Source organism: Equus caballus, chromosome 20 (genome assembly GCF_041296265.1).
Source record: "Equus caballus isolate H_3958 breed thoroughbred chromosome 20, TB-T2T, whole genome shotgun sequence".
Taxonomy (NCBI): domain Eukaryota; kingdom Metazoa; phylum Chordata; class Mammalia; order Perissodactyla; family Equidae; genus Equus; species Equus caballus.
Genome location: NC_091703.1, coordinates 19,223,855 through 19,238,355, shown reverse-complemented (window position 1 = coordinate 19,238,355; position 14,501 = coordinate 19,223,855). Strand labels below are relative to the sequence as shown.

General features: G+C 39.1%; 1 long non-coding RNA gene across 5 annotated transcripts in view; it reads right to left on the bottom strand.

Moving 5' to 3' along the window:
- LOC138919392 (uncharacterized) overlaps positions 1-7,923 on the bottom strand; it is a 271,898-nt gene extending 263,975 nt beyond the window's left edge. For all 5 annotated transcript variants that reach the window (XR_011429539.1, XR_011429541.1, XR_011429540.1 and 2 more), the window contains exon 1: positions 7,700-7,923. This is a non-coding gene — a long non-coding RNA (uncharacterized lncRNA). The remainder of the gene's footprint in view (positions 1-7,699) is intronic.
- Between the last annotated feature and the right edge of the window lie 6,578 nt (positions 7,924-14,501).

The following is a 14,501-nucleotide window of genomic DNA, read 5'->3' as shown; positions in this document are numbered from 1 at the left end:
ATCTTTCTCCAACTCTCCCCTTCTGCCTCCCTCTCGTTTCCTCTTCTGCCTCCCTCTTCCATTTTCAAGGACGCTTGTGATTGCATTGAACCCACCTGGATAATGCAGGATTCTTTCCCCATCTCAAGGTCATCTGATTAGCAACTTTAATCCATCTGCTACCTTAATTCCCCTTTGCCGTGTAACCTAACATATTCACAGGTTAGGATGTAGACCTCTTTTGGAGAAGGGAGGTATTCTGTCTACCACTGGGCCTTTGCTGCCTGGAATGTTTCTCCTCTTGACTAATTCCCTCATCTTCAGGTCTTTGATCAGGCCTCGTTTTCTCCATGAGGCCTGTTTTGACTATCCTCTTGAATCTTTTGATATGACACCAGCCCCACCATCCGTACATCTGATTCCCCTTTTGCTGTGTCTTAGCTCAGTTTCCTTCGAAGCAGAATCTAAGGCAGAGGCTCTTGTGCAAGTGACATAATGAGGGAGTATTTTCAGATAAAACTTTTAGAAGAGAGAGGAAACAGGATGGAGTGAGGAAGAAACTAGGTGGAGATGTGGGTTCAGCTGAAGGACCCTGGCCTGAATCCCTGGCAGGTCTAATCTAGAGTATAAATGACACCACAGAGTCAGACCATCTTGGGTACGATGATACACCAGTATCAGCCAATGACTGCCTGCAGGCCAGCCCCCCACCCTGAAGTAAGAGGATGCATAACCTCCTAGGCATATCTGGGGAAGGCAGCTCCATTGGCTGTGAACAATGCTCTTGAGAAGGGTGCAGCTAGTGCTCAGTGCAGCTGGTGAGATGGATGCAGTGGCCTAGTAGAGGGAATCTGGGGAGTGCACCTACTTCACTTTATCCTGCTTTACTTTTTCTTTCTTACGTAGGACTTATCACCGTTACATACTGTGTTTGTTGATTATGCATCACATTTTAGTTTCTATTGCCTGTCTCCTCCCATAGTGTATAATCTCCATGGAGTCAAAGATTGTTTTGCTCACTGGTGTATCCCAAGCATCTGGAACAGAGCATGGTACATAGTAGGTATTGAATAAATATTTGTCTAATTAAATTTACCTTTGCTCATTGGGATCTTGCTGTGTAGCAATTTTATATGTTTTACCATATTCCATTTCTCTTAATTCTGCCTATCTTAAAAGAACCAGTGGCAGTGGTGTCTTCTTTTCCTGCATTTACAGAGCTTTTGGGCCATACTATGTCTTGTACCCACATGTACCCATGTCAGTCAGGAGACCATGGTGCCAACTGACCAAATACCTCAATCTCACAGGATGAAGATATCTTGTTAAGTTCACCAAGATCCAAGACATAGGCCTCTGCTTTTCAGACCTAGAAACGAAATTTTATCAGGGTACTCAAAGTTGATTGACTCAGGGGTGCTAATGGAGACTAACAAAATTCATAAAAGGTAGCACTGTATGAACCCCAATGTTAACAGAGTATTGTTAGCTTACAATAGGTGTACTTTCTCGTGAATTAGGTAGTCTAGCTCCCTCCAGAGTATGTGCAAAGCCAGGTGAATTTGCTTGGCACATTAGTCAGGATTAGGTTTGGCTATGAGTAACCTAATATAAAGGCTACACAAGATCATTTCCTTTCTGTCCCACATAAAAGGGACGCCATTAGAAGAAATGTAATTCAGGGTTGGACCTGAAGCTGCCGCACAAAGTCCTTAGGGAGCCCAGCTCTTTCAACACATCACTCACTACTCCTAGGTGTGGCCCACACCCTCCTAGTCTTTGAGGATGTCAGCCCATCCGCATCCCAGGCAGCATGAGGAGGAAGGGGAGAAGAGATGATACAAACACCGTGAACAGCTTTATTTTTAAGGATTTTCCTGGAAGCTGCCACATGAAAATTCCCACTTACATCATGATGTCCACAACTTTGTCACCCTATAAGATTGAAAGAGAGGATGAGAGAAATTACTTTTATTCTAGATGACCACGTGCATGGCCAGAAATACTATTACCATAGAGGAAGAAGAGAACGGATGTTTAGGGACAATTAGCAGTTTCTTCTAAAATGTGTGTATAAGCATTGCAAAGCACTGCGAAGGGATAAGGACTGCTTCACCCAGGTCCTTGTGAAGTAGGGCAAAACATCCCTGCCCGTGACTCATCCCACCCCTTTAGTGCCCTAACCATCAATCTCACTGTCCCCTGAACAGTGCTGGGTAAACACTGCCCATGTTTATTTCCTTAATTCCCTTCTTTCCAGGTTCCTTGCAAATAGCACCTTCTTCCATTAGTCTCTTTCCATACTGGGTATATTACAATTGAATAGATTTCAAACAGAGTCAGCTTCATAGGGGGGCCACCAGGGCAGTCATACAGAGCCCCATATTCAGAAGGGTCCACACTTGATGTTTAATGCTCTGTAGTCATCATCTTGAAATCCTTAATAACGTTATCTTTGAATTTGTAAGTGAAGCCCAATGGGACAGTGGAGCATGCCCCGGGTCTTGGAGCCTTAGCTCACTTGTGGTCCCACCTCATGCTGCCTCCAGGGAACAGATTCTCTGGCACCTGCTCACTCTCTTGCCTCCTGGTGCCCAGGCTCCCTCTCCATGCGTCTGCCCAATGACCACTGCCAACCCCCATTTCTTGGCACCCAGGGCCCCACCCAGCTTTTCCATCCTGGCCCTCACCCTGCTCTTCTTCCAGGAGAGGCCTCTGCACAGGGACAGTTTCAGGGCAGGACACAGTAGCTGCCTTGTGCATTAGGTGGGTGATTTGATGGCAGTGAGCCTCTCACTCACCCCAATCCAGGTACCAAGTGTGTGACGGTATGAAGGTTGCAATCCTTTGAGGGTCACCTGTCCACTGTGGTTGAGGCGGCTGGGCAGTGAGGAGGCGAGATTGATTTCCCCATGCCCGGCTGGAGGAGGGTGCATTGGTCAGGTGGCTAGTGGGACCAGAAATCTGGCTGCCAGTGGGCTGTGTGCTCTCACATGCTGAGTCATGAGGTAGGGTCTTGTGTGAATGCATTCACCCAGTGGGCATCCCTATGCCAAAGGAATAGAACATTAAAAAAGAAAATGGACAGGTCAAGAGAGAAACCATGGAAGAAAGAAACGTGTTGCACATTTTAGTACCTTTAAGTGCACTTTTTTCCCTGCATTTTGAACAAGGAATCCTGCATTTTCATTTTCCTCTGGGCTGGGAAAATTACATAGCTGGCCCTGGTTTCAACTTACTTTATTACCTCACATTCCAATCAGGGCTTGCCAGGATGATCCCAAAATCACCTTTACGGGCATACTGGGTTATCACATAAACTCTTTCAAAGTTTTACAGACAATCTCTTGGATTGCTTCTATAGTTGAAGGCCATTATATTCCTCTCATTTACGTTCAGATAATAACTTCTCTGCCACTCCCATTCATCTATCTGGTATTATAATTATCCATGCATGTGCCTTTGAATCTCCTCAGCACCTAATCAGCACTTCAAACAGAGTAGGTCTGCAATAAATGTGGTTAAATATTTAATGCATGAATGAATCAACCAAGAATGATTGAAGGTTGTTTTTGGCCCTCTCCAGGCAGGAATCAGCTTCAGAAGTGTCTTTCTTCATTTCATGCAACAATTCCAGAAGTAGAACAGTAACTCCTGAGAAGTTTCAGTCTCTGGTCCCAGAGCCGCTGCTTTGTCATCAACTAGGCACTATGCCCTCACATCTCTCACCAGCTTCAAATCAATGGGCATCACATGGGAACATACACCAAGCCTGAAGAGACTGGGCACTGTCTCTCCTTGATAAAGAGAGCTCTTGTTTATTCACCCAGGCACTTGAGTTTTGCATTCAGAAGACAAAGCAGCAAGCAGGAGCTTGTTGGCAGAAGAATAAGAGCTGCCAGAAGTAAGGAGAGGGGTTCATTCTGTTGTCACTTGCAGCCCATCCCTTGTCTGAAGCATCTTTAGCCTCCTAATTGTCTCCCTCCCCTTTCTGTGTCTGCCTCTCACACGCTGAACACTCCCAGACAGCTTTACAAATTGGCTCTGGAATCGTTAGGCAGTAAAAATTGCATTGAGTCTGAAAAAGACACACTTCTCCTGCCCATGTTTATTAATCAGTTGCTATTTTATGCCTTGTCCTTGTCCACATTATTATGCTCCATGCTGCCCTTGGCGGTATTGAGAAGTAGGCAAAGTTAGTCTTTTCCTTTGCCCTCTACATCCTCGGTTCTCTAGTCTTTCCCTTATTTTAAAAGCCTCTTCCCCCTCTCTTTCTCAGGGGTCTCTGTTCTCCTGAGTCCCTACCAGATTCGTATCCTCATTCATACTACGTTATGATTGACATAATGTATCACTCTTCTTGAGAGTATTTACATCTTAAAATACCGTGCTTAGAGAGGGCAATGTCCAAACTAAAGGAATAAAATCTCCAGTTGTATAATTTCAGATCCTGCAGAAGGTGGATGAGTGTAGTATTTCAGGGCAAAGGGATTCCTAGAAGCCGTCAAATCATACTCAGAAGAAGCTGTTCACTATAGATTTCGGAATTATTAGGCCTAATGATTCTCCTGCTTTTGTCACTGAACTAAGAGAACTTTCTTTCTTTCTGCAGCAAATAAACACTTAGCATCCACTACCAACACAGGTGGCCCGGGCAGCTCAAATGGAAAGTGAACAGGAAGAATATTCAAAGAATATTTAAATTGCCCTCCCGGTTTTCTAGATCCTATTTCCGCGAACTTTTGCGTTTTTTATGACAGCTTCTCGAGAGAAAAGTGAAAACCTTCAAGGACTGATGGAATTACATCTCCCACTTTGCTTCCCATGAGTTAGCAGGTAAATCTGATCACGGCATTCCTATAATGTAAATTGTTCAATGGCTCCCCATGTCCTACAAACTAAAATCTTAACACTTGGGCGTGGATCACAAGACTTTCCTACCCGCCAAGACTCCTTTTCTTCTAACCATTCTTTCCTCTCCTCCCTGCTGCATCCTCCCTCGACGACTTGCACGTACAGTGGTGCCACAGTAAGGCTCAGATACTCAGAGGCCCAGGAACATCTTTGGGCCTCCATACATTTTTCCTGGGCTGTTTCCTCTCAAAATACCCTCTATCTAGTAAAATTCTCATAATGCTTTAAGTTTCAGGCAATTTTACATCCCCTTAACCTATGGTCTCATATGCCCATAGGCCTATTATAACACTACATATATCATATTGTAGTTGTTTGCCTTTCTGTCCAACTACTCACAAAACTGTGAGCAACTTGGGCTTTAATGCTTCCATCTTCCCAGTACCTTGCACAGAGCCCGGCACATAGTCGGTATTGAAACTTAGTAGGTATTGAAATTTGATGGGTCATTGAATGAAGTAAGTTAAAACTTTTTGGAAATACTGCTTGCCTCCTTTTATCTTGCAAGTGCAGTGGGAAATTCCCTGTTAGATTCCTAAAATAGGGGTCAGCGAACTACAGTCTGTTTTTATAAATAAAGTTTCATTGGAACGCAGCCACACCCACTCATTTATGTGTAGTCTATGGCCACTTTTGCACTACTACAGCAGAGTTGCAATGGAGGCCCTATGGACTGCAAAGCCTGAAATATTTACTATCTGACCCTTTAAAGAAAAGTTTGCCAACCTCCACCCTAGGTGAGGGAGAAAAAAAGAGAGCAAGAGAGTTCCATGTGAAATAGAGAAAGAGAAGAGAGATTCAGGAGGGGAAACAAGCAATAAGTATGGTTGTGACCTTCAGTTCACACTGCTCTGAAGGGAGATCTGATGTTCAAATGCCCTCTCAGGCTGGAAGTACAAGACTCTTGAGCAAAGACAAGAAAAGCAAGAACAAATTCTCTGCAGGAGCCTGGAACACAAGGGTGTTGTTGTCAACTGTTTACCAAGGCAGAGAGAAGGGCAAAGCTGATTCCAAGAAGTTAGTAAAAGCACTAATGCCTAATAATAATTGCAGCAGAGAGCTTTTCAGGTGCCCCATTAAAAAGAGTGCTTTGTCCTAATAAATACCAGAATAAGAGTCTGTTCTCAGAGCCCCCTTCCTGCACTTTATTCTTAATGAGCCTTCTAATGAGTGCACCATATTTATTTCCTTAAGAGACTCATCACTCCCCATCTCAGCCTGTTATTTAAATATATGGCATGATGTGAAAAGCCTGAAAAAAAGTCCAAGGAATCTTCTCTGTGCTTTTTCCAATGGCCTACATCATCCCTGCAGGACAGAGGAAAGTGTATGGACTGGATTAGTAACACAATGGGTCCTCTACTTTTTACAAGGCTAAAATGACAAAAACTGAGAAGTACTGCCAAACTCAGGGTTGTTTTTCTGATTTTTTTTAAACTCACTTAGAGAATAATGGCTTCCTTCGCTGTTATTTAACTCTTAAAAAGACAAAGCCGTTGGCCCCTCAAAACAGGAGGAATCTGAAATTAGTAGGTTTACCTTAGAACTCAGGATTTACTTATTTTATTTTATTTCATTTTAATAACATTTTGTCTTTTTGTTATTAAAAATAAAAAATACCATAGAAAGAAGGAAATTTCCCAGAACTCTTAAATCATGAGTCATTCTGGGCTATCAAGTTTTCTAAATAGATGCGGATTTATTCTCATTTTTAATGGCAAAGTATTAAAAAAGATTTTTCCCTATAACCAGAAATCATTATCTTAGCTACCTAAAAAAACAAAGAGAAAGGGAAGAACAAAAAAGAAAACTAATTCCTTAATATTACTTAATATCATCAAACATCCAGTTAGTGTTTAAATTTCCCCAATTGTCTCATAATTGTTGGTTAGAATCAATGTGTGTCTTAGCCTCTTTCATTTTATAAATTATCCCTAATCCTATTTTATCCTTTGCAATTTATTTGTTAAAGGAATTGAATTTTCATCCTGTAGGGTTTCCAACATTTTGAATTTGGCTGATTGTATCCTTGTGGCATCCTTTAATATGCTATCTTCTATTTTCTGTAGTTAGAACTGGAAACTTGTAATGTCAAAAAAACTGCCCTCATTCTTTAGAGATGTATACCGATGAAAAGATATAATTTCTGGGATTTGCATCAAACTAATACAGTGAGGGGTGGGGGTATGGAGGGAAGGGCTATAGATGAAACACAATTGAACATATTGGTAATCATTGAAGTTGGGTGATGGGTACATAAATTATCTTATTTTTTTTCTTCAGTGTATTTTTTAAAATTCTCATAATTAAAAAGTTAAATATGTATTTCAGTGGTTTTAGATGAAAATTTAGAAATATCACACATTTTCTATCCTTCCTGAACATTCAATCTTTTCTTGATAACATTTGGTCCTCATTCTAAGTAGTATAGTAAAATAGAGTAAATATCTTAATAAACTAGAAGAACCTTCTAATTATGTTTCAGTATATGGAAGAAATCACACCAAATTCTTGGATTTCTTTTGAAATCCAGGTTTCTACCTACTGAAGAGAATTTTATATGTCTACATTTTTGGCTAATTAAGAAAAGAAATAATAAAACCACTAATCTAAAAATTATTTCCCAAATAGGGACCACTACTAAGAGGTGGGTGAGATTTGTATGAAAATCCATCAGAAGCAGATTCATTTCCTCCAGCTCCAACTTTACACTTGAGATTAGCTAGACCTATTTCTTATTATTTTTTATTGATAACTTGGTAAATTCAGGGCTAGCAAAAGGTGGTGGAAAAAGTCTGAGACTTACCGATCAGCAGACTTGGAGTTATAGTTGAGTTTTCTTTTCATCTCGGTCTGTGACTGAGACTAATGGGAGTCAGAATTGTCTGGGCACAGAAGCTTCCAGTTCCTATTCTGACTCAGACAAGGGAAATGTACCAGTGCTGGAGCTGGAAGTAGGGGTTATATTGATTTAGGGGGACAAAAGCTCACAATTCTAGCTACCTCTTCTTGTAGGAGCCTATTAACAATGGTTTCAACAGAGTGGAACCTCTTTATAAATAAATCCGAGAGTTAGCAATTGTTTCCTTTCCACCACTTGGACTCCAAGAAAACCAGGGAATAGCCCATTTGCTAAGAGGCACGGATGACTGCTGCTAGGCTCAGGGCAGTCCTGTGCCTCAGAGACTGAATCTTACACTTGCTAGTGACTTCTCCAGGATGATCATTTTCCTGATTCCCTTCTTGACTGCTATGCCCCAGCAGCCTCCCTTCAGATCTGACCCCTCCCCAGCTCAGTGCAGCTTCAGGTGCTTCCATTGGAGGGACACAGTGCTCAGTCTGCAGCTTTGATTTTGGAAGTTAACCTGTCCTCCCGTGACCAATGAGCATTCTGTCCTGAATCCCACATCCCTTAATAATGTGAGACAGTGTGTCTTAAAATCAATTTTAGTTCCTTCTAACATACTCTTAGAACCTATTCTTGTCTTAATTAATTTAGAAGTGTTATTAAATGTCCACGTTGCTCATACTTTTACCTTTAAATTTTGACTGTGGCATTATTCCTCTCTGTTATCAATAAATATTGTCAAGTTCACATAAAATTATTTAACCCAATTATAAACATTACTGAAGGTATTATGAAAAGCTATCACTAATTCAATTTGCAACTAGACAATATCTTGCTCTCTTCCATAATTTCTTCTTTAATTCACCTCTGTCTTTCTGGGACTCTGGAATATTTCATATATCTAAGTTAACCTGGCAAGCTCACTGCCTCTGCCCTCTTTGTCACTAGTAAAGTTCCTGCTGATCCCCTTCTCTGAAGCCCAGCCCGGTAGCATGCCCAATATCTGTACTAATTTTCACTTGCCTTTCAAATTATTTAAAGAAACACATAAGCCATGAATCCTCTAGCAAATCACGGTCCCTTAGATCTTTCTGTGGTGATGGAAGAAATCCAACATGGTAGTCACTAGCTACATGTGGCTATTGAGCACTTAAATACTTAAATATGAATAGTGTGATTGAAAAGGTGAAATTTAAATTTTGGTTAACTTTATTCTATTTTAATTAATGTAAGTTAAAATTTAAATAGTTACATGTGGCTAATTTTGGACAAGACAGCTCTAGAATCTTCTCCTAATCTCACAATTATTAAGACATGATCCACACTCAGTTATTATCAAGTGCTGCTACAACACCACCAAGTACTGTGCTAGTTGAAACTGATTTTCTGGTGGCCAATAGCTGCTTGAGTTTTCAGATTTTATACACACACACACACACACAGAGTTTTGGGATAAAGTATTTAAATAAATATATATATTTATATATATAAATATATATGTAGCATGGAATTCTGGAGAAAGCACTGATTTTGGCATCATGTAAAACTTAATTTGGACCAGTTCTACCCTGATTAGTGAAAAAACCTTGGGTCATTTGTTTAGCCTTTACAAGCCTCAATTTCCCTTTGGAAAACAGGGAAGCTAATGCTATCTTTTGAAATTGTTGTGGAAATTAAATTAAATACATTAAACTAAATTATATTTAAATAAATAACATATATGAAGTGTCTAACATGCTGGCTCTTATACAGTAGTAGGCATTCAATCAGTGGGGGCAATTATAGACTCTGGTGAGGCATCACAAGGTCATGTAGTTAGTCAATTTAATTTCTTCACTGAAAGATGTTGAAGGTAAGCACAGCAGACCTAAACTTCAGGGAGGTGGAGTTCAGGACACTTGCCGCTAATTGACTGGGGGAAGAGGCTGTGAAATTCTCACCAGAAATTTAAATGGCATTAAGACTATCATTCTTGGATGGATTTTGATAGGTTTCATCTCTGTTGACAGAGAATGAAGTTCCTCTTAAAACCACTTCTAAAAATGTAAGTCTAAACAAACGTGCCTTTGCAGGTACCCATACTTGGGGATTTTGTTTTCTCTTTTCATTTGAAAAATGGATGATATACAGTTTCCCACATAGAGCTAAATTAGATTGTTATTCTTTTTACGAATAGATTTTCCTGGTTACTGCTGCTAAGAACATGAAACAGAACTTGTGTTCAGCTCACCATAGAGAAATTAGAAAGAAATCAGCAAGATGACACCCTTCACCCCAAATACGTGTAATTAACAATGAACCCAATGTCATTAATGAAAAGTTTCTTCAGTAATAATAAGAAAACCAATCTGAGTTTGGTACACACATATGTCCTTGGAAGATACCAGAAGCTTCCAGGCCATGAAAAGGAGAAGAAATCCTAGTAAGACAACATGGTAACTGATGAGAAAACTCAGTCCAAATGAGAAAAAGACTCATGAGAAATAGCAGGACAAGTCATCTACAGAAAGTAGCACAGTTAAATTATGTTATCATTTTTTACATATTTCAGAATCTCTTCTTCAAATATTTATGTTGAGTTGTTCATAGAGCATTAATATTTAAGAGGAAGCTAAATATGGAGGACAGGCAATGAGTGCTATTGTACATTTCTCAAATATTTTACAGTAGACAGATATTACTTTTATAATTATAATAATCATTAAACAATAATTAAAGCAATAATTGCAAAACAATAAATAAAATAATTTTAAAAGTAGTCTCCCTGATTTCCTTCCTACCTTTAGTCAAAGTGTTGGTTGCCAAGTTCATTTATTCATTCAACAAATATTTATGGAAACTCTTCCATACAAAGCATTGTTTTGGACTCTCAAAATACTGCAGTGAACAAAACCGACAAGTACCCTACCCTTAAGAGCTTGCATTCAAGTAACAAAAAACATAAAATCCTAACACACAAATAAGATAATTTTAGAATGTAATAAAAACTATAGAAAATAGATGATATGATAGACAGTAACTGCTATAGGGGAGGGCAATTAATTTCAAAAGAATGCTGTAGGTAAGCGTCTCTTAAGAGATATGTGAGTTGGAACCTGAAGTATGAGAAGGAGCCAGCCATTCAATGACGCTGAGAAAAGATAGCGGCAGAAGGAATGGTTATACCAAGGCCAAAGGTGGAAACAAGCTTAGCAAGTTCAATACATAGACATAAGCTCAATGTGGCCACAGCATTACAAGTAAAGGTGACAGGATTAGGAAAGTAGGCAATGGCCAGCTCAAAGATGGCTGTGTAGGCCACCCAAAAAGTTGAGTTATTTATTTAGTTTGATGGGAAACCACTGAAGTGTTTTAAGCAGAGGGGTGACATGATAGTTTATCAACCTTTTTTTAAAAAACGTCACTCCAGGGTCCGGCCAAGTGGCCTAGCAGTCAAGTTAAGCATGCTCCACTTCAGTGGCCAGGGTTTGGTTCCTGGGTGTGGACCAACACTGCTCATTGGTGGCCATGCTGTGGTGGTGACTCACATACAAAATAGAGGAGAATTGGCACAGTTGTTAGCTCAGGGCCAATCTTCCTCAGCAAAAAAAAAAAAAAAAAAAAAAAAAAAAATCACTCCAGTTTTTGTGTGAACAAAGGAATATTAAATCTAAGAATGGAAGACCATAGCCAATGAGAAGGCTGTTGCTGTAATACAGGCTAGAGATATTGGTGACTTGGAAAGTGTAGTGGCAGTAAAAAAGAAAAGAAGTGAACAGATTCAAGAATATTTTCAAGATACAGCATGCAGAAGTTTGTGTTGTTTGGGATCTAAAACATAAGAAAACAGTAGTTAAAAATAACACATGGGATATGGGCTTAATCAATCAGGTCGATAGTGATATAATTTCCTAACATGCAGATGTTTAAGAAGAGATGAGGTCGTGGAAGGATGATTGGAAGAAAGAATAACACTTTAGATATTTTAAGCTAGAAATGTGCATTAAGCATCCATGTGGATTTATAAAGTAAAAAGTTGGATATACGAATCTGAGCCTTTTTTTGGCATAGAGATATAAATGTGCTAGTCATCAGCATATTTTGTTAAAACTAGAAGACTGAGACAAAATTATTTCCTTCCTAAGGAGAAGCCATAGGTAAGGAGAGGAAATGATAAGACAATAATATTGGACACCTTGCATTTAGAAGTTGGGTAGGGGAAGAAAAGCCAGCAAAGGAGACTGAAAAAGAGAAGCTATGGAGATGAGAAAAAGACTAGGAGAATGTAGTGCCATTGGAGTCAAGAGAAGAATGTTTCAAAAAGGAGCAAATGGGCAGTTGTGTCAAATGATGTTGTTACTTCAATGAGGATGGAGCCTAAACCATGCCCATTGGATTAAAAACATGGAGAACATTTGTGGCCTAGATGAGTTCCCATGAAGTAAGAGGGATGGATACCTGTTTGGAATGGGTTAAATGGTCAATAGGAGATAATAGATCCAAAAAGAAAACCAAGTGATTTCCACCTGTTTGTTGACTTTGAACACTTTCCTGCATCAGTCTCCTTGGAGAACCAATGAACTAATGTCAGATTCCGTCTGTTTGTCTATAAATAAGCATGTTCACTACTGAAAAAGAGATGAGTGCAACATGTTGCTTTTGCTGTTGACTATTAATGTCTGTAAAAGAACAAGGATGTATTCTTTTTGGAACACAGAAAACCATTCCCAACTGAAATGTTTAAATTTAATTTTCTTAAGAATAGCTCTTGTTCCAAAATCAAGAAGCATGGTTCTGCCCCGACTTTAAAATATATGACTATCAATAAAAATGTGAACCCAGATATGAAAGTGTAGGCTCACCCATAGTTTTCTGACACAGCTTTCATTGAATGTGTCTTTCTATTAATCGCATATTCTAAAAATGGGGTAACTGTAAAAGCATTTATAAACATTTGAAAAATTTTCCAAGGTTACAGGCACAATTGAATCAATACTTACAAGAATAGTTTCATCTTTAGCCTCACTGGATAATATTACCCAGTTATTTCGGAAAGACAGCATAGTGATACTGAGTCAGTGAAAAGAGAAAATCACCAACTAGTCCAATCCCATTACTTTTTAAGGCAAACCATCAACAGTCACAGTGGTTGAGCATCTCCATATCAATTCTATCTTATTCTGTAGGCCACTCACTGACTTCATAATAGACTTCAAGTTGTTAAATCAACTTCCAAATCAAGTTTATTGGAAGAAAATGTGTATAATACAATAAAATACTCCCATGTGAAATGTATACACCTATGAGTTTTAACAAATGTATATGCCTAACTAACCACGACAATGATCAAAATATAGAATATTTCCATCACCCTCAAATCTTCCTTTGTGACCCTTGTCAGTCAATTCTCTCACTGACTCTAAGCAACCACTGATGCACTTTGCTATCTGTCCTGGCAAATTAGTTCTGTCTATTCTAGAATTTCATATGAATGGAATCTATGCCTGTCTTCCTTCACTCTGCATTTATTGTTGTTATTGTTGTTGACTTGTTTTTAGAATTATCCATGTTATTGAGTATATTTTATTAATTTATTAAGATAAATTAATTTTATTAGTTAATATTTTACTAATACAATAGACTTATTTTCTATTATATACACATTTTGTTATAAAGTAGTATATTTTTTGTATTATAAATAAAATACAATTTGTTTATCCATTCACTCGTTTATGATTATTGAGTTATATCTACTTTAGGCTGTTATGGACAAAACTACTCTGAACGTTCACATAAAGTCTTAATGTAGACACACATTTTCATTTCTCTTGGGTTAACACCCAGGAGTAGAATTTCTGGGTCATATGTTGCGTAGCAGCCCTGGTGGTCTAGTGGTTAAGATTCAGTGCTCTCACCCACCATGATCCCGGTTGGTATCCCAGTCAGGGAACCAAATCACTTGTCTATTGGTTGTCATACTGCGGTGGCTGCCTGTGGCTATGATGCTGAAAGCTCTGCCACTGGTATTTCAAATACCAGTAAAGTCATTCATGATGGACAGGTTTCAGCGGAGCTTCCAGACTACGATAGACTAGGAAGAAGGACCTGGCCGCTCAGTTCCAAAAACATGAAAAGCCTGTGAGTAACGCAGAGCACTGTCTGACACAGCAGCAGAAGATGAGAGGATGGCCCAAAACGACTGGGCAGGGCTCAATTCTCCCGTACACAGGATCACTAGGAGTCAGAATCAACTTGTCAGCGCTAACAACAGCAGTGGTAAGTACGTGCTTAAGTTTAAAAGGAACTACCAAATTATTCTGAAGCAGTTGTAAGCTTCTACATTCCCACAATGTATGCGAGTTCCATCCTCACCAACACTTGATATTGCCTGTCTTTCTAATTTTAGCCTTTCTAGTGGATGTGTAGTGGTATCACACAGAGGTTTAAATTTGAGTCTCCCTGATGACTCACAGCATATTTCTCCATTTGTTTAGGTCCAACTGTCTAACTGTCCCTCAGCAATGTTTTGTACTTTTCAGTATGTGGTCTTGCACATAAGTATTTTAAATTTGTTTATAAATATTTTATTTTTAATGCTATTTAATGGCAGGATATTTTCAAATTTCAGGGTTTTTTTTCTTGCTAGTATTCAAAATACAATTGATTTTTACACTTTTTAAGGAAATATTCAAAAATACATTTTACAGTGAATTCCTATATATCACTACAAATTCTGCTGCCAATGTCTTACTACACTTGATTTATCACATATCTGTCCATA